Source organism: Leopardus geoffroyi, chromosome E3 (genome assembly GCF_018350155.1).
Source record: "Leopardus geoffroyi isolate Oge1 chromosome E3, O.geoffroyi_Oge1_pat1.0, whole genome shotgun sequence".
NCBI lineage: Eukaryota > Metazoa > Chordata > Mammalia > Carnivora > Felidae > Leopardus > Leopardus geoffroyi.
In genome coordinates, this window is record NC_059340.1 from 14,689,307 (window position 1) to 14,711,886 (window position 22,580).

The 22,580-nt window shown below is 45.2% G+C and overlaps 1 protein-coding gene across 4 annotated transcripts in view; it reads right to left on the reverse strand.

Annotated features, from left to right (window-relative positions):
- CALN1 (calneuron 1) overlaps positions 1-22,580 on the reverse strand; it is a 539,412-nt gene that overhangs the window by 199,510 nt on the left and 317,322 nt on the right. The window lies entirely within an intron of this gene.

The window sequence follows — 22,580 nt, forward strand, 5'->3', positions numbered from 1 at the left end:
TTGGATGTTTAACCGACTGAGCCACCCAGGCACCCCAGCATCAGTGGTTTCCTTATCTTTGGCAAGTAACACAGTATGGCATTCAGGTCCCACTATCCCTTTCGCTGCCTTTTGTTCCCCACCCCTACACAAAATGCCATGCTCTCTCAGAACTTCATGCCCCTGTACATGCTGTTCCCTCTACCCAGGATGCCGTCTCCCCACTGGTCTACCTGATGAACGTCAACTCATTCTCTAAGACGGAGCTTAAATATCAGGTTCTCTTTTTGTTTTTCTTTCTGACCCTCATCTCACTGGACAGAGTTGGCCAAACTCGATCTATCATAGGCCCTATCAGTCCATGTCCCAGTCACTGGTTTGCATACCTATTTCCCACCTGCCATCGTGAGCTCTGCAAGGTCACGGACCCAGTCTGAAACTTCTTTGCATATTCCACATGATGGCGGGTACTCAGTATGTACTTACAGAGTGAACGAATATCTCTTACTTGTTTTTTCTTTGCTCAGTTCAGCATCTTTCATGCGAGATCTGACACTGTCCACCAAAGGGTGGACTTGAGCCAACTTAGACAAAAGCAGGCCTTCAAGGTATTGTCTGAGCCCCAGTGACTCATCAGTGTGGCATTCTGTGCCCTTAGAACTGCTCAAGGGGGCGTCTCCACCAAGAGCTCTCCACATGTTAGCCCAGCTGGTGCAGATGGCCCAGGTGTCTGCACACAAGTTTGGCAAAGTGCAGACACATCAATCCATTCCCAGAGTGCAATCACCTTCAAAGAGTCCTCGTTCAAAACCTATTTCAAAAAGCTGAGCAGATGTCATCATCAAGATGCCAATAATTCCGAAAAAGAAGTCCAGAAACAGATCGCGGTGTAGATACAACACCCTAGGGGGTAAGGGAGGCGTGGAGAGTCAGTGGGAAAGGAAAGATTTAGTACCAAACGGATAGGACAGTCACTGGGCTACTGGAGGAAACTGATTTCCTTCTCATGGTGCAACACGACAGAGGCATCTAAAATTCCACCCTTACTGGTCATCGTGAGAAGGCTAATTCAAGCAACGATGAGTTACCATCTTACCTTTCAAATTAGCAAAGGCTTCTAGAATGCTGGCAGAGATACAGAGAAGAGATGGGCTATCTTATGCCTTCCTGGTACACTCATCCCGGATACTGGATACGGACTGACAGTATTTTAGATGCTGTAGCATGCTGATTCCTTTTGATCTAATAACTTCACTTTTTAAAGAAAAATACAAGGCAAGGAAACTATCTTAAATGCAGACCAATATATTTGCCCTCAGGTAGTCCTCCAGTATTTGTGAAAGTGGGAAGTTGGAAGCGTAGGAAAAGAAGGGTCCAGTCTTCCTGGCAATCACACTGAGCTAGCTCCATGTGGCTCCAAGTCTCAGACAGAGGCACACTTGTTATCCACCGGCATTGACCCTCTGCTCACCCTGAGTCACCCTTGCTTGTCTGGTGCCAGATGGCCAAAAAATCTCAGACTAGAATATGCATTCTCTATAGATAGGGTATCACCCTTGATGAGGTGAAAATTGATTCCTAGGAGATAATCTTAGATATTGCAATGGTTTGTGACCCTCTTAGGGTCTTAGTACATAAGCAGATATACAAATCATCTGTGCTATTAATATCCCATGGGGTAAGGCACGAGGGGAACAAATGTCTTAAAAGTCTCCTTGTAGTGGGGTGGCTCTGAAGAAGGAGGAGAAAGAGATGGAGAAGGAAGAGCAAAAGAAAGGTCCAGAAACACTGGACAAGAAGATGCCCCAAGTACTATAGTTCCCCTTCCCCAGCCCTCCTTCTGGACTATTGTTCTATTAGCAGTGGGCATCATCCCAACTGTCTGTCACCTGAGGCAACATCTAACAGTTCACAAAGGCTTAGAAAGCTCAAGGGCATGGATCATTTTTTACGAAGCCCTATGACCTTAACTAAAATGTGTTTAGCCAGCCGGGTCCCTCAAGCCCCTAGCCATAGTGTAGTGAGAGCTGCTTTCTCTCACGTGGAAGCCTAATGGGGGGGGGGGGGGTGGCCCATAGGATGTGGCGGGGCACCTGATTCTCAGAGCCAGGAGAATCAGGGCTGTCTTTGAACAGTCCGCTTTCCAGGTAGGAGGACAGAGACCATTCACCTCTCTGAAACCTCCCCTCCCCCATAGGGGTGATGGGAGCGGGGCAGTGCAGAACTGGTATATGTCAAGGGTCCACACGGAATTGTGGCGAAAGTCCTCAGGGAGTGTTCACAGATGGTGCCCTTGGCTGAGAACACCAAGCCCGAAACTGACCAGCAGAAATGGCCTCTGCGGCAGGAGCAGCCCATCCACCGCTCAAATCCTTGACCAGAGAGAAAGTTCTGGGGAAGGGGTGAGTACGGTCCTATGGGCAGTGCTAACTGCAGTGCAGGAATACAGACTTTTTCAGCACAGACTTTCTGTGACTTGTAGGGGAGATCCAGTTCGTGGGAGAATTTGCTTCTACCTATTTAAGAGAAGACATTTGGGACTTCAGAGTTTTTTGTGATCAAAATATGATCCCCCTTGCCCCCCCCCCCCACCACCATTTTTTTTTTTTTACTGTTATGGAGCAAAGGGAGATTCCTGCAAGCCCACACGTGGCAGAAACAATCGAGGTGGGGCCCCGTCACCTCTCTTAGGATTTTCAGCTTTGGCTCCTGAGTAAGTGTATACGTAGCACATTTTCTGTAGACCTACAGTAAATGAAGACCCCTTCTCATAATGCACAGCTCAGCCCCCGTCCAACCAGTAGTACAAAGTTTTATTATGATTGAGACGGAGGAAAAGCTCTCTTCAGCAGATCCCAGTTTCCTGGACAAACAGAACTGGGAACACCCCACAAGCTATCAACGCTGCTCCCAGAAGGGTGGCCCCACATCGCCACCCACCCCCCCCCCCCACTCCATCCATCCCAGGAAAACTGAGACAAATAGAATCTCAGAGGGAAGTCTTTCATTAAGTCCCTTATGCGAAAACCATTCCCAGGCAGAAGCAAGGCCCGGAAGGTCTGATGACAATCAAAATATCTCCCTTTTACTGAGCACCCACTACGTGGTGGGCATCGCTTACAGAAATTTCCATACCCTAGTTCACTGAAGTCTTCCAGCAGCCCATTTCCACAGAGGGGGAAACAGAGGCACGGAGAGGTTCAGTGTCTTGCAGAAACTCACACAGGGAGCAGATCTGGGATTCCACTCTGGGAGTAGACTGACGTACCTACACTTTGACAAATTGTGTGCAGACACCTGGGCCTCCTCTGGGGAAGCAGGGTTGTGGTTGGACTCCGTCTGGAACATTCCTTTCCCTGACCCCGGCACTGCCCGGCAGGGGATGGCTACGGCTGCCTGGTACATAGAGGCGAAACGAAATCAAAATTGCTCCCTCTGGTCTAGCTAATGGGCTTCAGCTCAACGACTAAGAGATCTTTCTTAATCGTTGAAAAGAGTCACAATAAGTAAGAGGAAGCCTTTATTTAACACGTGCTCTATGCCAGATGCTGAGCTCAGGGCTTTGTGTTTATCATCTTGTCTGCTTCAACCCCAGCGCGATGAACAGATTCTCCTCTTCCACGTTTTACCCATGAGAAGACGTAGGCAGGAAGGGGTTAAAAGGAGATTGCGGCCACGCAGCTCGTGTGTGGCCGCAGAGGGGCTCCGCCTGGGCTCCGTCATATCAGCTTCCACATTGTCCAGCTGCCTGTGCATCAGAGACCCCGGGACAAGTCCCAGTACAGGCTCGTGTCTGCACGCTTGGAGAACACAAAAGGTCTTCCCAGCTGGCCACTTAGAAAGGAATGTAGTGGGAAATTGGGTGAGATGGCCTTCAGGGACCTTAATACAAACGAGCATTGCCTAAAAGCCATTTCTTCCCCAAACTGCCACTCGGCCTGCAGTTGGGGGTCTCGGTGATTCTCCTTGGATGGTCAACTCCCAGCGGACCCAGGCCTCTCGCATACAACCCTCCAGGCATCCGAAACCTCTTCCGCTGAAAAGAACTGCTCTAATAAAGAGGCCTGTCCAGGCCTGGCCCGGTGACATCGGATTGCCATTCTGGAGTCACCTGCCCCCAGAGACAAAGGTGGGCGGCTTCCCAGACCCGCCACATGTCATGGAACATGACAGACTGAACAAGCGCTCTCCCTTTGGTGAAATTATTTCACGAATCTCGAGCGAGAGAGCACTTGCGGGATGAGAAGATGGCAATCGCTCCTGGCCTCATCTTCCTTTCTCAGACTTCCAGATATCACGATGCGCTTAGTAAAAAGGGCAGGAAGAGAACCCTGCTCAGGACTGAGTCTTGTTTCGTCCCCCCGCCACGGATGTCAAAGCAATGCACTTGAAACTGGGGCAGGAAGCCTCAGGAGGGTCAGGACCACACATCGTTCGTTAAGACCAACCAGCTGAAAGATTCACAATGAGGCGAAGTTATAGTAAAAATCATTGCCAAATACAAGGAAGGAAAGGACTACACATGAAAAGGGGGTGGGCTCCGAACAGGGACACGGGTTAGGAGGAAGGCACAAATGTCTGACTCCACTGACATCAATTAACCACAGGGGCGCCTGGGTGGCTCAGTCGGTTGAGCGGACAACTGCAGCTCAGGTCACGATCTCGCGGTCCGTGGGTTCGAGGCCCGCATCGGGCTCTGCGCTGACAGTGCGGAGCCTGCTTGGGATTCTCTCTCTCTCCCTCTCTCTGCCCCTCCCTCGCGCCCCGTCGCTCTCAAAATGAATACGTGAACTTAAAAAAATAAATAAAAAAAGAGAGAAATCAATTAACTGCATTCCGAAAGCATGCCTGCAAAAGGCCAGGTGTGGGGGCTGTTTTCTGTGGGGCAAAAGAGAGAGGAATAAGGCACAGGCTTACCCTCCGGGAGCCTGCACTCTGTTACCCAGGACAGAATCAAGTGGGTGCTGTGATTGACCTAAAAATAATGTGCCAAGGCAGGACAAGGGCAGAAGTAAAGGCCCCAGTTAGGAAATTCTCAGCGGCTCGGCAGTGAGCCTCCACCGAGGAGAAGGATTCTAACAAGCTGGAAGGGGTGATGAGGTGTGCCGCCTAAGTAACGCGGGGGACACCGGAAAGGAGGCAGGATGGCCAGGAGCAGCGGCCTCCCTCCCTTCCTGCTGGGTTCCTGCAGGAGAGAAGCCCCCGCATGTCCCTGAGGCCAGTCAGGGGAACGTGTCCCAGTCAGGAAGAGGGAGCATGAGCACACAGCCCACCGTCGGTCAGCGGGAACAGTGCTGGCTGGAAGGGCAGTGCCGGCTTAGAAGGGGTGTTCCGTAAGACAACAGAAGAGGAAGGCCAGGGTAGAAATGGGGTGGGGGGGGGGGAGGTGGAGAAGACCGGAGCCAGGGGAATGCATTTCCAGTGCAACTGACAAGACCTGGAAGGACAAGAAGGGGAAGAGGCAACCATGACCCTGAGGTTTGAATCTGGGACACCTGGCAGACGGTGGAGCTCATTAGGAATGATGGAGAAGTCAGGAGGAGCGGGTCCCAAAGGACACGCTGGCTTTGCGGTGGTGGCGGGGTGGGAGGTGAGAGCCTAAAAGCTAAAAACGTGGATCTCAAAGACTTCAGGATCTATGGACGGATTACTAAGATCTTTAAGACAGACTCTCAAGGGAAAAGAGCAGGTGTGGAACTATTATCATAATATGCTACGATCTGGATTAACAAGGGGGTCAAGGAGGAGACATACTCCTATTTGCTGAAATATTTATCCCCCCCTCCTGCTGCCCCGCAAAAAAAAAAAAAATACTAATAATAGTTACTGGTTTCTTCGTGTGTGAGTCTGGGTAGACAGGCAAGGCACAGGAAAGGGACAGCATCTCACTCTATATTTTCTCATACCTTTTTGATCTTTGAACCACCTGCTCAAAGAATAATGAAACCATGAAGTCTGTCTTCAGTATCCTTCGGGATGAATTCATCAAGAGCAGAGGGGGAGGGAAAGAAGGGGGCAAAGGAAGACCAAGAAGGGCCTCGGGAGAGCCCACGCAGCTGGTGTCTTGGATGCCCTGGCCCCCACGGGAGGCAAGCAGGAACCACTTTACTTTCTCCCAATTCCCTGCCCAAGCTCCCCTGTCTTACAGCTCTCTCCCGGCTCTGGGGGAAGCCCTGGGCTGGTCCTGTAGATTTGTTATTGACTCTCAGGAATCAGAAGTCCAGTCCAGGCTACCGACCGTGTTGACTCCAGACCTGCCTTAGTAGAAAAAGCATCTTCCCCGCCTCCTTGGACTGGGGCCTGACCCAGCCTAGTGGTCTGCAACAGAGAAGAGGAATAGGTACATTTCCTCGGTCCTTTCTAGGTCCACCCTCCTCCCCACCATCCAGCTATGGTTTCTGGCCTCACCTGGGTTGGAAACGGCCCAGGTGGAGGGGGAAGGGAAAGAGGCATCTCAAGCTATAGTTCCTCCAAGTGGGCTATGCCTCTCTCCCCTTTGGCGGGTTATAAGCCCCCTGGCCTTCCGGTGGTCTCCCCCTCCATCGGGATGCTATCAGTCCCACAGATGGTCCTCAAGGCAACCCTAAACCGACTGCTCCTTTGCCGCTGCGTTAGGCAGCTCTTCCCAAGGCGGCCCGGCTGTCTCTGCTCGGCTGCCCGGATCAGGGAGCAGCTCCAGTCCAGGTCTGTAGGTGTTTCTCGTGGCGGGGGGGGGGGGGGGGTGCGTTTCCAGATATTCTCATGGAACGCAAACTGGTGCAGCCACTTTCCATACTGTGGAAAACAGTGTGGAGGTGCCTCAAAAAGTTAAAAATAGGACTGCCTTATCCAGCAATTGTATTACTAGGTATTTACCCAAAGAATCCAGAAATACTAATTGAAAGGGATACACACACCGCGATATTTGCAGCAGCACTATCTACAACAGCCAAACCATGGAAACAGCCCAAGTGTCCATCAACTGATGAACGGGTAAGGAAGATGTGGTACACACACACACACACACACACACACACACACACAGTGGAGTATTCCTCGGCCATAAAAAAGAACGCAGTCTTGCCATTTGCAACAACAAGTTGGAGCTAGAGCGTATTGTGCTAAGTGAGATACGTCAGTCAGAGAAATACAAATACTATATGGTTTAACTCCTATGTAGAATTTAATACATGAAACAAACGAGCAAAGGAGAAAGGGAGAGAGAGACGCACACACACACACCAAGAAGCAGACGCTTCACTATAGAGAACTAACTGAGGGTTACCAGAGGGGAAGGTGGGAGGGGGGATGGGTGAACTAGGCGGTGGGGATTAAGGAATGCACCTATGATGAGCACTGGGGAATGTTTGGAAATGTTGAATCACTGTATTGTACACCTGAAACTAATACCAGACTGTATGTGAGCTAACTGGAATTCGAAGAAAAACAAAACAATTGGAAACCCTAGGTTTGCAAAACAAGTTTAAAAATGTATTCGTTGTAGTTACACAAAGTATCCCATAATGTTTATTTCTTTTATATTTGTTGCTATATACCTTTACTCAGTTGTAATTGTATTTGCACTCTTCTAGACTTGATACGCCAGTCATTTATGTTTCATGGTTTTTCCCCAGAAATTTGGTCTTTTTTTATACACTGGTTACGATACGTATACAGGTATGTATTTTCCAATTAATTAATTCTGCCCTCACTCCAATTTTACTGTATCTTACCCCATTATTTTTATGTCTAACTTTTTTTCTAAATTTTTCTTTGAATGTTTTCTTTCGTTTTTTCCACAATCTTGTAAAATAATGAAATTATTTTTAATTTTTTTTTTCAACATTTATTTACTTTTTGGGACAGAGAGAGACAGAGCATGAATGGGGGAGGAACAGAGAGAGAGGGAGACACAGAATCGGAAACAGGCTCCAGGCTCTGAGCCATCAGCCCAGAGCCCGACGCGGGGCTCGAACTCACGGACCGCGAGATCGTGACCTGGCTGAAGTCGGACGCTTAACCGACTGCGCCACCCAGGGGCCCCTTATTTTTAATGCTTTGAGTTTACCTCTGGGGAAAGCTTTGATCAATACCTACATATTTGAGATATGTAACATTCTTGCCATTTTCTTTAAAATTTATCTTGAATTTGCATTTTTTTTCCCCCTAATTTGTATTCTTTATTGATCAGGAGAGTGTTTTCCAACTGCAGAGAGGTTTAGGGACTTCTGTTTAAATGTTGATTACTATTAAATCCTGGTTTCTTTGGGTTTGAATAGGAGAATGTGGCCTGCTAATATCAGTTCTAGAGAGTTAGGTGATGCTTCTTCTGTAATTTTGCATATAATCCTGTATTTATAAATGTTTCACAAATATTTTGAAAGGTACAACGTTTGTTAGCTGCAGCAGTCAGTATACGGCCGATGACTTACTTATTGTGATTGTATTGCTTGGATTATCATTTTGGAAGCCAACACCGCCTAACTCAAAGAGCAAATGTTGTGGAGTCAAGATCAACCAGGGTTCAAGCCTGGGTTTCGTCTCAATCAACGGTGCGGTCAGTTATGGGTGACGTTATCTGGACCTCCTTCATGCCTTCATGAAATGGACACACTCATCTCTACCTTTCAGTGTTGTTGACAGAGATAAATGAGGTCCCTTAAGTCAAATCCCTTAGCAATGCTCCTGGCCTGCAGTTGGTCACAATAAGTGGCAACTCTTATTAAGTTTTGTCTACTTGATCTGCTCTTAACTGACAGAATATCAGACAGTCTTATCTCTTTCAGCTCAGGAAGATGTCTTCTTATGATTCTTTTGAGTATTCCCATGCTATTCTTTCTTGTGAAATTCAAGTCTCCAATTTCTGTTATTCAACCCTACCATTTTCTCTTTCATCATTTTATTTTTCTCTTATTTCCCTCTGTCTTTACTTAGAGTAAGTGAGGGTAAGTTATTCATAGAGCTGTCTCTGCAATTGCTTCCCCACCCCCAACGTAATAGGTTTTCCAAAGAGCATTGATGTTCACCTACATAAAATGAATACACTAATGTATTACTTCTTACGTAACACATAGAGGAGTGTACTAAGTACAACTGCATTAAGTAGAACGCTGTTAGTGTTCTCATGTATTCTTCTCACTGAAGCTGGGTCTCTCTTTCTTCCATTTGTGCCTCAAGATCTTATCTTCTCACCTCATCCTCCAATGTCCTTGTCTGTGGAGGGCTGTTTTCACCTACCAGGTTGGGAATACAAAGCAGGTATTCCTTAAACTTTTTTCTTTCTCTAGAGTGAACAATTTTCGGAAGGAGATTTTTTTTTTTGTTTGGGTATCCAGAATAACGTTCCTCTCCTTTTTGTACCAATCCTTGTATTTTCTTCGCTTTCAATTCCGTGGGTCCCAATGTTGGCCAGCCATCAGCATGTATGGATGTCACTGACCACCTTCGAATACTCCAGTTGTGAGGTCAAAGTTTGCAATGCCTAGTGCAGTTTCTGGTGTCTAGTAAGTATTCAGTAAAAGAATTCTGAACAGAGTTTGTTCTCCTGCCTCCATTCACCAGTGCTCTAAATCTGGTGAGAAGTTATGGTTGAAGAATTATGATCAAGAAGCAGTATATTAAAAAATGACAACCACTCCCAAGACTTGTTACACTCTGGGTTTCTACTGTCTCCAGCCTGCTTAGGGCACTGCAGAGGAGACTGGAGCTTGCAGCCCCCACACCCACCATAGTGCTGCCTGTGGCTGGAGCTTTTGTCCATGTGATATTCTGGGGTCGTGCCTACAAATGGAGGACAAAAGGAGGTACCATGGAGGAAGGGACAAGGGAAAATAAGAGATGGGAACAAGATACCATGCTTTTTTTTTTTTAATGTTTAGTTTTTAGAGAGAGAGAGCAGAGGAGGTGCAGGGACAGAGGGGGTGGGGGACAGAGGATCCAAAGTGGGTTCTGTGCTGACAGCAAACAGCCCATGCGGGGCTTGAACTCACAGGCCGCGAGCTCATGACCTGAGCCGAAGTTGGACGCTCAACTGACTGAGCCACCCAGGTGCCCCTCTCATGTTGTTGATTTTAGCCATTCTGGCAGGTATGAGGTGATAGTCCTTTTGATCTGCATTTCCCTGATGATCGTGATATCGGGCATCTTTTCATGTGTCTGTTGGACATCTGTATGTCTTCTTTGGAAAAAATGTCTATTCATGTCTTCTGCCCATTTTTAATTGGATTATTTATTTTGGGGGTATTGAGTTTTATAGGTTCTTTATATATTTTGGATACCAACCCTTTATCAGATGTGTCATTTGCAAATATGTTCTCCCATTCTATAGGCTGCCTTTTAATTTTGTTGATTGCTTTCTTTGCTGTGCAGAAGCTTTTTATTTTGATGAGGTCCCAATAGTTTATTTTTGCTTTTGTTTCCCTTCCCTGGGGAGATATATCTAGAAAGAAGTTGCTAAGGCTGATGTCAAAGAAGTTACTGCCTGTGTTCTCTTCTAGGATTCTTATGGTTTCCTGTTTCACATTTAGGTCTTTAATCCATTTTGAAGTTATTTTTGTGTATGGTGTAAGAAAGTGGTCCAGTTTCATTCTTCTGCATGTCGCTGTCCAGTTTTCTCAACACCATTTATTGAAGAGGCTTTTTCCCCATTGGATATTCTTTCCTGCTTTGTTGAAGAATAATTGACCATATAGTTGTGGGTTAATTTCTGTGTTTTCTTTTCTATTTCATTGATCTAGGTGTCTATTTTTGTGCCAGAACCATACGGTTTGATAACTTGAAGTCTGGAATTGTGGTGACTTCAGCTTTGCTTTGCTTTTTCAAAATTGCTTTGATGATTTGGGGTCTTTTGTGGTTCCATACAAATTTTTTTTTTTAATTTTTTTTTTCAACGTTTATTTTATTTTTGGGACAGAGAGAGACAGAGCATGAACGGGGGAGGGGCAGAGAGAGAGGGAGACACAGAATCGGAAACAGGCTCCAGGCTCTGAGCCATCAGCCCAGAGCCTGACGCGGGGCTCGAACCCACGGACCGCGAGATCGTGACCTGGCTGAAGTCGGACGCTTAACCGACTGCGCCACCCAGGCGCCCCGGTTCCATACAAATTTTAAGAAAGTTTGTTCTAGCTCTGCGAAAAATGCTGTTGGTAGTTTGATAGAGATTGCATTAAATGTGTAGATAGCTCTTGGTATTATAGACATTTTAACAATATTTCTTCTTCCAATCCATGAACATGGAATGTCTTTCCCTTTCTTTGGTTCATCTTCAATTTCTTTCATCAGTGCTCTCTAGTTTTCAGAGTACAGGCCTTTCACCTCTTGGTTAGGTTTATTCCTGGCTATCTTAAAGCTTCTTGTTTCTGGTGCAACTGTAAATGAGATTGATTCCTTCATTTCTCTTTCTGCTGCTTCACTATTGTTTTATAGAAATGCAACATATTTCTGTATATTGATTTTGCATCCTGCGACTTTACTGATTTTGTGTATTCGTTCTAGAAAATTTCTGGTGGAGTCTTTCAGGTGTGAAACTAGTGCTTTCATTGAAAAGGGGCAGTTTGTCAGTAGTGATTTAAGAAAAGACTGAAAAGCAATGGAATACGATTTAAGAATTTATAAAGAAATTCTAATAAAATACCTGAAAAGCTTCTCAAATGGGAACAATTGCACCTTGAGTTTTTTCATATTGTTGAGAAATGATATTCTTCTTGTCATATAAACTGTTCCAGGATAAAGCAAAAGAGGAAAAGCAAATGTAACTCTGATACCAAAATACACAAGAGGAAAACTACTGACAAACCTCACTTACGGATACAGGTAAAAGTCCTGAAGCCTGAACTTGAAAATCTCATTTGAAATATACTAAAAGCACAGCTTACCACAGCTGCATACAGATGATTCCAAGACTTGAGTACAATTTAATATTAGGGAAATCAAGTAATATGATAAATCACATCGATAGATACAATTCCTTAAAGTGCTGGTCTCTATGGATCTGATTAAAATATAAAATCCATTCAGGACTTTTCACACTGGGCAAAGAATAAGACTTCCTAGAAAAAAAAAAAAGTAAGAGTGACGGATCTCAAGACAACAGCGGACATCCACATATGTGGAAAGAATCTGTGTTCAAATAAGCAAGGAACCAGGATGCTTGTTACCGTTTTCATTCTGATCATTCCCAATAGGCTGGCCAACAATAGGGCAGGAAACAGAAGTAAAACATATGACCACAGGAGTGGAGAAACCAAGATGATCACTATTCTGAGGACAGTATGATTGTCTGTCTAGAAAAAACAAAAGACCCAACTGTGATTCTGGGGAATGTAGTAACGGTGGCTAGGTACAGACAAACGTTTAGAAAATCAATGGTTTTCTTGTGTGGCGGCAAAAACCATTTAGATCTTTTTTACAGGAAAGAAGAGCCAAGGGACTTCTGGAGAAGGCAGCAGCAGGGGCTCCTAAATCATTTCCCTCCAGCCTCCTGGCAGGTCCCCTCTGTGGTGGGCGCAGGTCTGGGCAGAGAGGGCGCCTGGAGGGAAGGTGAAGGCAGGTAGAGGGAGGGTGTGGAGGGTCCGGCTGCCTCACCTGTGAGGCCCCTGGGCAAAGAGTGGCACCCGTTCACTCCGGCAGGCTGGTGGGTGGTTCCTGACCCCACTGACTCCCAAAACACTTGGAGAAAGGCTGTTCTGTAGGTTGGGGTCTCCCCCTAAAGAGGGGCTTCCTCCTCAAGCCTCACTGGAAGAGGGACACCTGTTCTCTGCTCAGACACAAGATGGGCATCATGGGGTCCCCCTCTACCTGTGCGTTTCCCAATGCCCAAGAACCCGCGCCTTGGCAGAGAAGGAGGGCAGAAAACTATAGGCAGACAAAGAAATAGCAGCTCCCTTCAGGGAGGTGTGGTGAAAAGAGGGAGGGGACCCCACCGCTTTTGGTGCACTTGGCTCCCCCTGCACCGCGATGGGAGGAGGAAGAATTTACCAAGAGAAAGAAAACAAAAAGGAAGGAAATCTGAGCTCTCAGGGAGTGAAATCAGAGGACACAAAGGCTCCCAGGAACTAAAAAGTTTGATTTCCAAAGACGCAAATTCACAGGCACACTGGAATACTGGGTGGTAAGCATTAGAGATGACAAGGGGCCTGGACAGGAGGTTCTTAACCTGAGAAGGACAGGGACGCCAAAGAAAGAAGAGCAGAACAGATGAGTGCTTGGAATGACCTGAATTAACGCGTTCGACTGTTGATGCACACGGACGAGGTGGGTCTTAGTTCATGACCTAAAATCAGCAAGCAGAAACCAGCAGAGGTTAGGTCCCGTGTGCACTGGCCAGGCCTGGGCCAGCTGGGGTCTGAATGCCGGCAGTGTGACTCCAGCGTCCTCGATGTTAACCACAAAGCCAGCAAAGATGAATCAGCACTGATTAAATACATGTTAGAGAAAACGACCATCATCCAAAGAGAAAAATCTCTATGATCGCACAGAAAGGACAAAATAACCAGGAATAAACTCGAAAGTGATTATTTAGGACTCAGATGAGGAAACCTATACAACTTTAGTGAGATATTTTAAAAAACCTTTCAGAGCACCCAGTTGGCTCAATTGGAAAAGCTTGCGACTCTTGATCTCAGGGTCGTGGGTTCGAGCCCCACGTTGGCTGTGAAGATTGCTTAAATAAATACAAAAAACAAACAAGCAAATAAACTTTAAAAGAAAAGCCTTTAAAGAAAACGGCAAATGATACTATGCTTCGTGATGGAAAGGTTACTGCAAAGATGTTCATTTAGATGTTTAATTTCAATAAAAATCCCTATGGAATTTTTTTGGCAAGCTTTCCCAATGACTCGGAAGGTCATTTGGAAGAATGAACAGGCCAAGAAAATCTTTAAAGATAATTAAGAACAGTAATGCCATATCTATTAATAAAATGTATTACACAACTACAATAATGGAAAAAAAAAAGTACTGATGTAAGAATGGACAGGAAATAAAACAGGACTGTCCAGAACTAAGTCCTTGTAAATATGGGCAATAAATAGAAATAATTGAGTAGAGAAAAGGCTTCCTTGTCAAATGGTGTTAGGAAGAGAAGAATTACAACGGAAAAAACCAATTTGCTCTTCCTATTTTACTATAAAACACTAAAGACATAAATTAGAATACACAGGTAAAATAAGAAAAACGTTTCTAAGCTGCAAATCAATAAAAGAAAAGCAGAAAAGTAAAGACTCACAGAGACGCCGACCTCCTCTGTATGGTAAAGATGTCAGAGACTAGATTAAATATTTAGCAATGAACTAGGAAAACTGTATGCAATGAATATGGGAACAGGATAATACTCTTCAAATACAAAGGAACTCATGAAGGCGTAAATGCTAGAGGATGTGAACAGGTAACTCATAAAGGAAAAATACAAAAGTTAAACATGTGGAAAATGCTCAACTTTCAATAGTATGAAAATAAATGCAAATTAAAAGCAATAATGAGATAGCATTTTCCACACCCCCAGGATGCAAAGATTGCATTTTTTTTAATGTTTATTTATTTTTGAGAGAGAGAGAGACAGAGCGTGAGCAGGGAAGGGGCAGAGAGAGGGGGAGACACAGAACCTGAAGCAGGCTCCAGGCTCTGAGCTGTCAACACAAAGCCCAACATGGGGCTCGAACTCACCAACTGTGAGATCATGACCTGAGCCGAAGTCAGAGGCTTAACCGACTGAGCCACCCAGGTGCCCCAAGACTGCATTTTTAAGTCTGATTTTAAGATCGAGTCCGCAGTTCGCCACGACTTCGCATTCACATTGATGGGAACAGGTCTTGGCACAGTCTTTCTCGACACTAATTTGGCAATACCCCTGAGATTAAAAGCCCCTTTTTTAATACTATTTTCCTTTGATTCAGTAATTCCTTTTCTGGACTCCATCCTAAAGACTTCCATCAGAAATTTGGAGAAAGATCCCCGCACTATGTTGCCTATCGCGGCATTATTTGTAACAGTGAAAAATGGAAACGAATGAAGAATGTAAATATTAAATTAAAAATCAACCCACCCCCCAGAGGTAACATTACCGTATTTTCTCCTCAGCGAATAAAGAAAACTATGGAAGTAATACTTTCCTGTCCTTTCTCCTTGAGGTTCTATGGTGAACATCTCCCGTGAGATTAAAAATCTTTAAAACGTAATGAGCCCCATAGCACTCCACAGAGAGCTAGAGTTTTCTCAATCAGTCCCCGATTTTTGGAAGGTCCAATTGTTTCCAGAAGAGCACATCATAGGGTTATAATACAACAGTAAGTCATTTCTCTTTTTTTAATGAGTTACGTGTCCATCTGAAATAGTTCTTCAGGGGTAACGGTTCTGCAGGACCAAGAGTGTAGCCGAATCCTGAGGACGTCCTCCGTGGAACTATAGCTTTCCAAATTGTACCGAAGTAAGAGTTTGCTCGGCACCGACCCATCTTATACAGAATGTTAGGCAATCACCACCCATATCATTTCACATGAAATGAGAATTGTATAGAAAACTGCTCTTCTGAGGCCCTATCGCCATGACACATATTAAGAAAAAAATCACAACACAGTAAACATCTACGTCTCGTCCCCATGAGTCCCTGGATGATGATGAGTCCAATTATTCTCCCTCCAGTAATCATTAGCTTGCTTGAGTGCAAAGTGGGAGTAAATATTGCATGCTGCCTGCCGGGGCTGTTGAAAGCTGAAACTACCCAAAATCTTTAGAGCACCCCCACTAGTGTGTCTGTCATACGGGGTCCACAAGCTGGGCAGAAGGCCAAGGGTTTGGGACTTTGAAAGATGACTTCTGAACCGAAATAGTTGAGGACAATAACTTCACCAAATCCCCTACGAAAAAAAAAACAAAAAACAACACGTTCTGTCCCGTGAAGATCACAGGCACCAGGCACCCTGAGAAACAATGCAACACAAAAGGACAGTGATGTACAAAAGCTAGGATGCTGCCTTAAACAAACGGAAGTTGAAAACAACCTCTGGAACTGTCTGCCTTTAAAACCTGGCTGTCGCCAGGGGGAGACAGAAGCATCTTTACCTGTTTCCATTTCACTGAAGATTCAAGGTTTTAAATGTGGACTTAGACCCAAACGTGATGCTTCCTGGATTGTGAATACCCAATTTCATTTACACTTTTAAATGGAAATTCTAGAAGTGTATGAAACAGCTTTAAAACTTCTAGGATATACAAGACATGTGGAATTTCTTTCTTTTCAACGGTCTCTTAAAACAATCTTTATCAAGGAAAATGAAGGAACCACGTGTAGAAATGGCGTCCAATCTATGGTGTGCAGGGTCATTCTCCGTTTCTTTCTTCCCAAGAACTAGAGCCTCAAACCTCAGTCAGGAGGGACAACTTCCTTCTGCCACTAACCCTGTCTCTTCTTAGCAATGCAAGGATGATGTGTAAGAGCAATGCGCAAGCGAGAGTGTTAGGGACACTTGCCAAGGGGTGCCTGGGTGCCTCCGTTGGTTAAGCATCTGACTTCTGATTTCGGCTCAGGTCATGATCTCATGGTTCATGAGCTCGAGCCCCATGTTGGGCTCTGCACTGAGTGTGGGGCCTGCTTAGGATTCTCTCTCTCCCTCTCTCTCTGCCCTGCCCCCACTCCACCCAGACTTGCACGCTCTCTCGCTCTCTCTCAAGATAAAAAAAATAAAAATTTAAAAAATAACATCTGCCAAGTAAATATGTACAGACTGAACCAAAAATCCTGACATTATCAGTACTTAGTACTCCTGCACTGTCAGAAGCTTCCTGAAGGGAAAATTCAGTAAAATCAGGACTCTAAGCTAAATTTATTTTAAAAAACTTTTTTAACATTTATTTATTTTTGAGAGACAGAGCATGAGCAGGGGAGGGGGAGAGAGAGAGAGAGAGAGAGAGAGAGGGAGACACAGAATCCGAAGCAGGCTCCAGGTTCTGAGCTGTTTGTCAGCACAGAGCCCGATGCGGGGCTCGAACTCATGAACTGCGAGACCACGACCTGAGCTGAAGTCGGACGCCCAACCGACTGAGCCACCCAGGCGTCCCGGACTCTAAACTAAATTTAAAGGAAACTATTTGGGGATTAGTTTACTCTGAAATCTTATTGTAAGCACAACATTCTAGAAAACAAACCGAATTCTAATAGATTTCAGAGCTTGGCTCTCAAGATGGCTGTCAATCATGGACCCAGGCATTCATAGTATACCAACAGTGGAAGACTCATAGCAGCCTATATCCCTATTTCTTGGAGAGTCCTGCAGCATTCCCTCAGTATTTTATTTTATTTTAACATTTATTCATTATTGAGAGACAGAGTGTGAGTGGGGGAGGGGCGGGGGCGGGGGGGGGGGGGGGACACAGAATCCGAAGCAGGCTCCAGGCTCCGAGCTGTCCCCACAGAGCTCGGGGCAGGTCTCGAACCCACAGACCGCAAGCTCATGACCTGAGCCGAAGTCGGACACTGAACCAACTGAGCCACCCAGGCGCCCCTCACTCAGTATTTTAGAGACACCTGATTCTCCATAGCGCAGGTATAGTGACTTAGTTTATGATACAACATTTGATTCACCACTGAAGCCGAAGAGACCTTTTGCGAACATTTTCCGAGAGTTTCTGGCTATGGGTAGATGGAACAACATTCTACCCTGTCTCTCGCACTGAACGTGGCTATGAAACCCAGACAGAACGTGTGCAGCATCTACGTGAAGAGTCTGAGAGGTAAACATTAGCAGGAGAATTGGGGAAGAAGACCCGAATGTGACGCACGACAAGCCAGCAAAGAGTTTACTGTATTTCCCTTCCGGCACGCCCAAGCTAGGAGCCAGCCTGAGAATGGGCCCTGGAGTGGACAGCAGGAGCTCCAGAAAACCCTCTAATTCTGACTTCACGGTGCAAAGGGGGTCTGTCAATGCTCAGAGAGAGTGAGGGAAATACTTAATGCTTTTTTCATGTCTCCAGTCCCTCGGGCCCCAACCTGTGGGCACCGAGAAGGTCTGAGGGAGAAGAACCTTCCCCTTGGATCAGAGGAGCCATCGTCTTCGGACAGGGGAAATCCCTGATGCTTTTTTTCTCTTTCTCTTCTCTTGTCATTTGGATCAAGAAGCTGGCACAGCCACGGAAACTGTGTAGCAGAATGGGGCAATTATAAAGCCCCATATTTCTGGCTGTACGAATAAAAAGGACCAGAACTGGAAAGGATCAGGAAGATCTGGGACAGCGAAGGGCTTGGCAAAGCTACCCCATAATATCGTTTATGAAACCCTGGGCTCACCCACAAGCTGTTCACTCAGCTGACCCTGAAGAGTAGCCCATAGACTTTGAGCAGAAAAACAGGACTGACTTCTACTCAGGTCCCAGGATGGCAGACTAGATCTGAATCGCAGCGCAGAGGCTCTGAAAACTGACCGGGCACTAGACTCACAACCCAAAGAAAGCTGGTCGGAATTTGTGGCTTACACCCAACCAAATCAACTCCTGCTTAAACAAGAATATCAACATTCTCCGTGGGATTTTGAAAGGCCGAGAGTCTCATAACAAAACCTTCAAAATGTCCAAGGTGTAATAAAAAATTGGTCAGCCTATGAAGAACCAGGGAAGTCTCAACCTGCGTAAGAAAACACAACCTAGAAATGCCAATGGCACGTGTTGGAATTATCTGGAAAAAAAAAAAAAAAGCTTAACCACAATAGCGATACTGCAATGAGTCAGGGCAAATGCTCTTGAGAGGAATGAAAAGATAGAACGTTTCACCAAAGACATAGATGATATAAATAAGAATCTAACAGGTACTTTAAAACTGAAGAAAAAAGCCACTCTCAACAACATCTCTGTAGAGAAGGTCAACTACAAAATAGGAGTGATAGAAGAGTTAGTGAACTTGCATAGACATCAATAAAAATTATGGGTTATTCCCCTCTCCTCTTCTGTGATTAATGTCCATTCTATAAGAGTCCCAAAAGGAAATGAGAAAGGCTATAAAGAAAAAAATATGTGAGGGAATAAATGACTGAAAACTTTCCAAGTTCGTTGACAGAAATAAACAGTCAGGTTCAAGAAATTCAGTGAACCCCAAATAGAATAAATCTTAAAAAAAAATGCTCATGCTCATATAGACCATAATCAAATTTCTGATAAATAAAGATGAAGAAAAAAATCCAGAAAGCAGCCAGAGAAAAAGGAAGCATTAGCAGTAGGGAAGCGATGATGTGGATGACTACAGATTTCTCATCATGAAATACGAAGGTCGAGTAGAAGTGAGACAACAGACTTAATGTGCTACGAGAAAAGCATAGTCAACCCTATTCTAGATCTGGTGAAAATATGCTTCAGGAATGGAGGTGAAATGAAGAAATTTCCAGATGAAGAAAAGCAGAGAAAATCATTGTCGGCAGGCCTACTCAAACATAATTTTTAAAGGAACTTCCTCAGAGAGAAAATGAAACTCAGGACCTCAGGAATGAAGGACTGGGTAACTGCAATAGCCTATTCTTACCCCATTTTGTTCTTTAAAACCGCTTGACGGCTGAGGACAAAAATTGTAACATGTCTGATGGAGCTGTCAATGTAGGTAGAGCGATATCAACTCTGAGCAAGGATGACAAAGGAAATGTACTGGTTCCTCAAACAACCCAAAACTCGCCAACGATGAAAGACATGACGGCATAAGCTGAATAGTCCTACTGAAGAAATTAGATTCATAATTGAAAATTTTCCGAAAAACAAATCTTGAGGCCCAGATGGCTTCATTGGCAAATTCTACCAAACATTTGAAGAGGAAATAATATCAATTCTACACAATCTCTTCCAGAAAATAAGAGAGGAAGGAACACGTCTCGACTTATCTTATGAGGCTAACGTTACCCTGATACCAAAGACAGTCAAAGGCATAAGAAACAAACAAAACAAAACAAAAAAACTAGAGCCCAATATCTGTCATGAATTTAGACACATGAGGAGATATTTTGGCGTGATCAAGCTGTTCTGTATGGATCAGTGGTTACATGAACCTACACAGGTTAAGATTCATAGACCTGTATGTTACTTTAAAAATTCTACTGTATGTTAATTAAAAATTAAAAAAATAACTCTTCTAGGCTGATAGCTCTCAGCTTGCATGAATCGGCAGGCTTGAACATCTGCAAAACCATGTAATAATCTTTCAAAATGGTGTGGCGCCTGATGTCCTATAAAGGAAGAGAGTTGGGGGTTGCTTGGGAAAAGCTGCCCTCTCTTTAAAAGGGGGACACACCTTGCTTTGGATGTTGTCCTGTGAAGATGAGATACATAGCAGACGTCTTGTATCCATGAGGAGAAGCTGAGAGAACTGCAGAGTTCTAACTTCAGATTCCGACATCCCGAGTGGCTGAGTTAACCAGCCAGGAACTCATCCTACCTCTAGATTTAATGGGAGCGTCAATCAAGCTATGCAATTTCATATAGTGGCAGCTGAAAAAGTCTGCCTTGGATGGTATACCCGAGTATATATTTGAATTACTGTGCCCAGCTTTTATAGAATGGGATACATGCCTTCTTAAGAGCAAATAAGAAAAAAAAAAGTTTTACTCTATGAAGATTCTATGAACCGTCAAGGTGCAATTGAACTTTTTACTGAGAAAACTATTCAGAGCCAGTTAAGGTAAGATAAAACTAATTGCTTTTGGCAGGCACTTTTGTTTGCCAGATGGGCAATTCTAAACAACTCTATCGGATTGGGTAACTCAGCCAGGGAGGTGGGGAAGGCTTTTGTGGCCAGCTCGTCCGGACACTCTACGGCGATGTAATGCCACTGAAAACTGTCTATTTTGAAATAACTATATTATTGTAACATAGGAAGAGGTGCTTGCAGGCGCCCGGGTGGCTCAGTAGATTAGGCATCCGACTCTTGATTTGGGCTCAGGTCATGAGCTCAGGGTCATGAGATCAAGCCCCACATTGGGCTCTGTGCTGAGCATGGAGACTGCTTGGGATTCTCTCCCCTTCTCTTTTCTGCCTCCCCCGTACTCTTGCTCTGTCTCTCTGTCTCTCTCTCTCTCAAAATAAATAAATAAAAATTTTTTAAAAAAAAGGAAAAGAAAAGGGGTGTTTGCAAGCCCCGGCATCAAACCTTCGAACTCAAGGTCATCTCCTTCATGCTCTGTGAGGCAGGACCCCTGGCTGTCTCGTCAGTACTTGGTCAGGCATTTAGTTGATCCCAACTCATCTGGGGCGGGGGGCGGAAATCCTGGCCCCGCTTTTATGTGGTTCTGGGGTTACTACATTTAGGCACAAACAAACACCAGGGTATTACACTTAAATAATCTTTGTCACTGGGGCGCCTGGGTGGCTCAGTCGGTTGGGCGTCCGACTTCAGCTCAGGTCATGATCTCACTGCTCGTGAGTTTGAGCTCCACGTTGGGCTCTGTGCTGACGGCTAGGAGCCCGGAGCCTGCCTCGGATTCTGTGTCTCCCTCTCTCTCTGCCCCTAACCCCCTTGCATTCTGTCTCTGTCCCTCTCAAAAATAAATAAGCATTAAAAAATTAAAAAATATAATCTTTGTCACTTATACATTTGATTTTTTAAAAAGCACGAACCGCCTTTAAATCAACAACACGATATACCCTTAAATCTTGACTATTAATCTCAACTCTTAACTACTAGTTCTAAGGCGCCCTCCCACACAGCCCAGTCACCTGTAGCCTGCTGGACATGTTGCCGGTTATGGTATTCCTTATTTCCCCTCAAACTCTGCCTCCACAGCATCGGCTTCCACCCACTGGGCCTTGTTCTGGTCCTGAGGCCACTCAGAACGTCTGATTCCTCTTCAGCATGACCGCCCTTCAGATATGCAGTGACACCCTAAAGTGCTTGAAGACAATTATCACGTCTTCACAGAATCTTCTCCATAGAGCAAACATTCCCAACCCCGTGTGTGATTCATCGGAGAACGTGACGTGGAGTCAGGCTGGGACCCTGGTTCTCTCCGTCACAGGTCCTCTATGGGATCTTAAGGTCAAGAGGCCAGACCTGAGCCCCATACTTCATCTGTGGTCTAAGCGGCAAGGACAGAGGGGAAGAATTACTTCCCTTGTCGCAATACCGTACTCGTAACAGCACGGTCTAGAAGTAAAACTCTGTTGTTGACAGTCCCGTCGTCCCGTGGATCCACGTCGAACCTCGTGCCAAGCACTGGAACCCTGTGCTGAAAGTTGTCTTCCTCTTGCCATGCTTTTCGTCTCCTAATCTTGTAGGGCGGGTTGTCTGGGTCCAAGGGCAAGACCTTACGACTGTTTCTGAGAAATCGCAGCTTGTTGGACTCAGCCTAATTGTTCCAGCCTGTCAAGACCTTTTTGGATCCTGATTCCATCATGCACTTGCCTCAGCAAATCACTGCTCAAATGCCAAAGCAAAAGGAAGCTGGAGACAAAGGCCTGTGGCAGGTTACGGGGAGCCTTTCCTGGAGCACAGTTACTCGCCCAGTTATAAATCCACCTAATTTAGTAGCATCCAGCCTCTTTTTGTCCATCTTGGCTTCAGTGCTTTTATATATCAAAAGTAAATTGGTCAAATGCTTTAGTGAAAACCAGATACCCTCCGTCTAGGGTAGCCATTTTCCCCACTTTTCTCTGTGTGTGTGTGT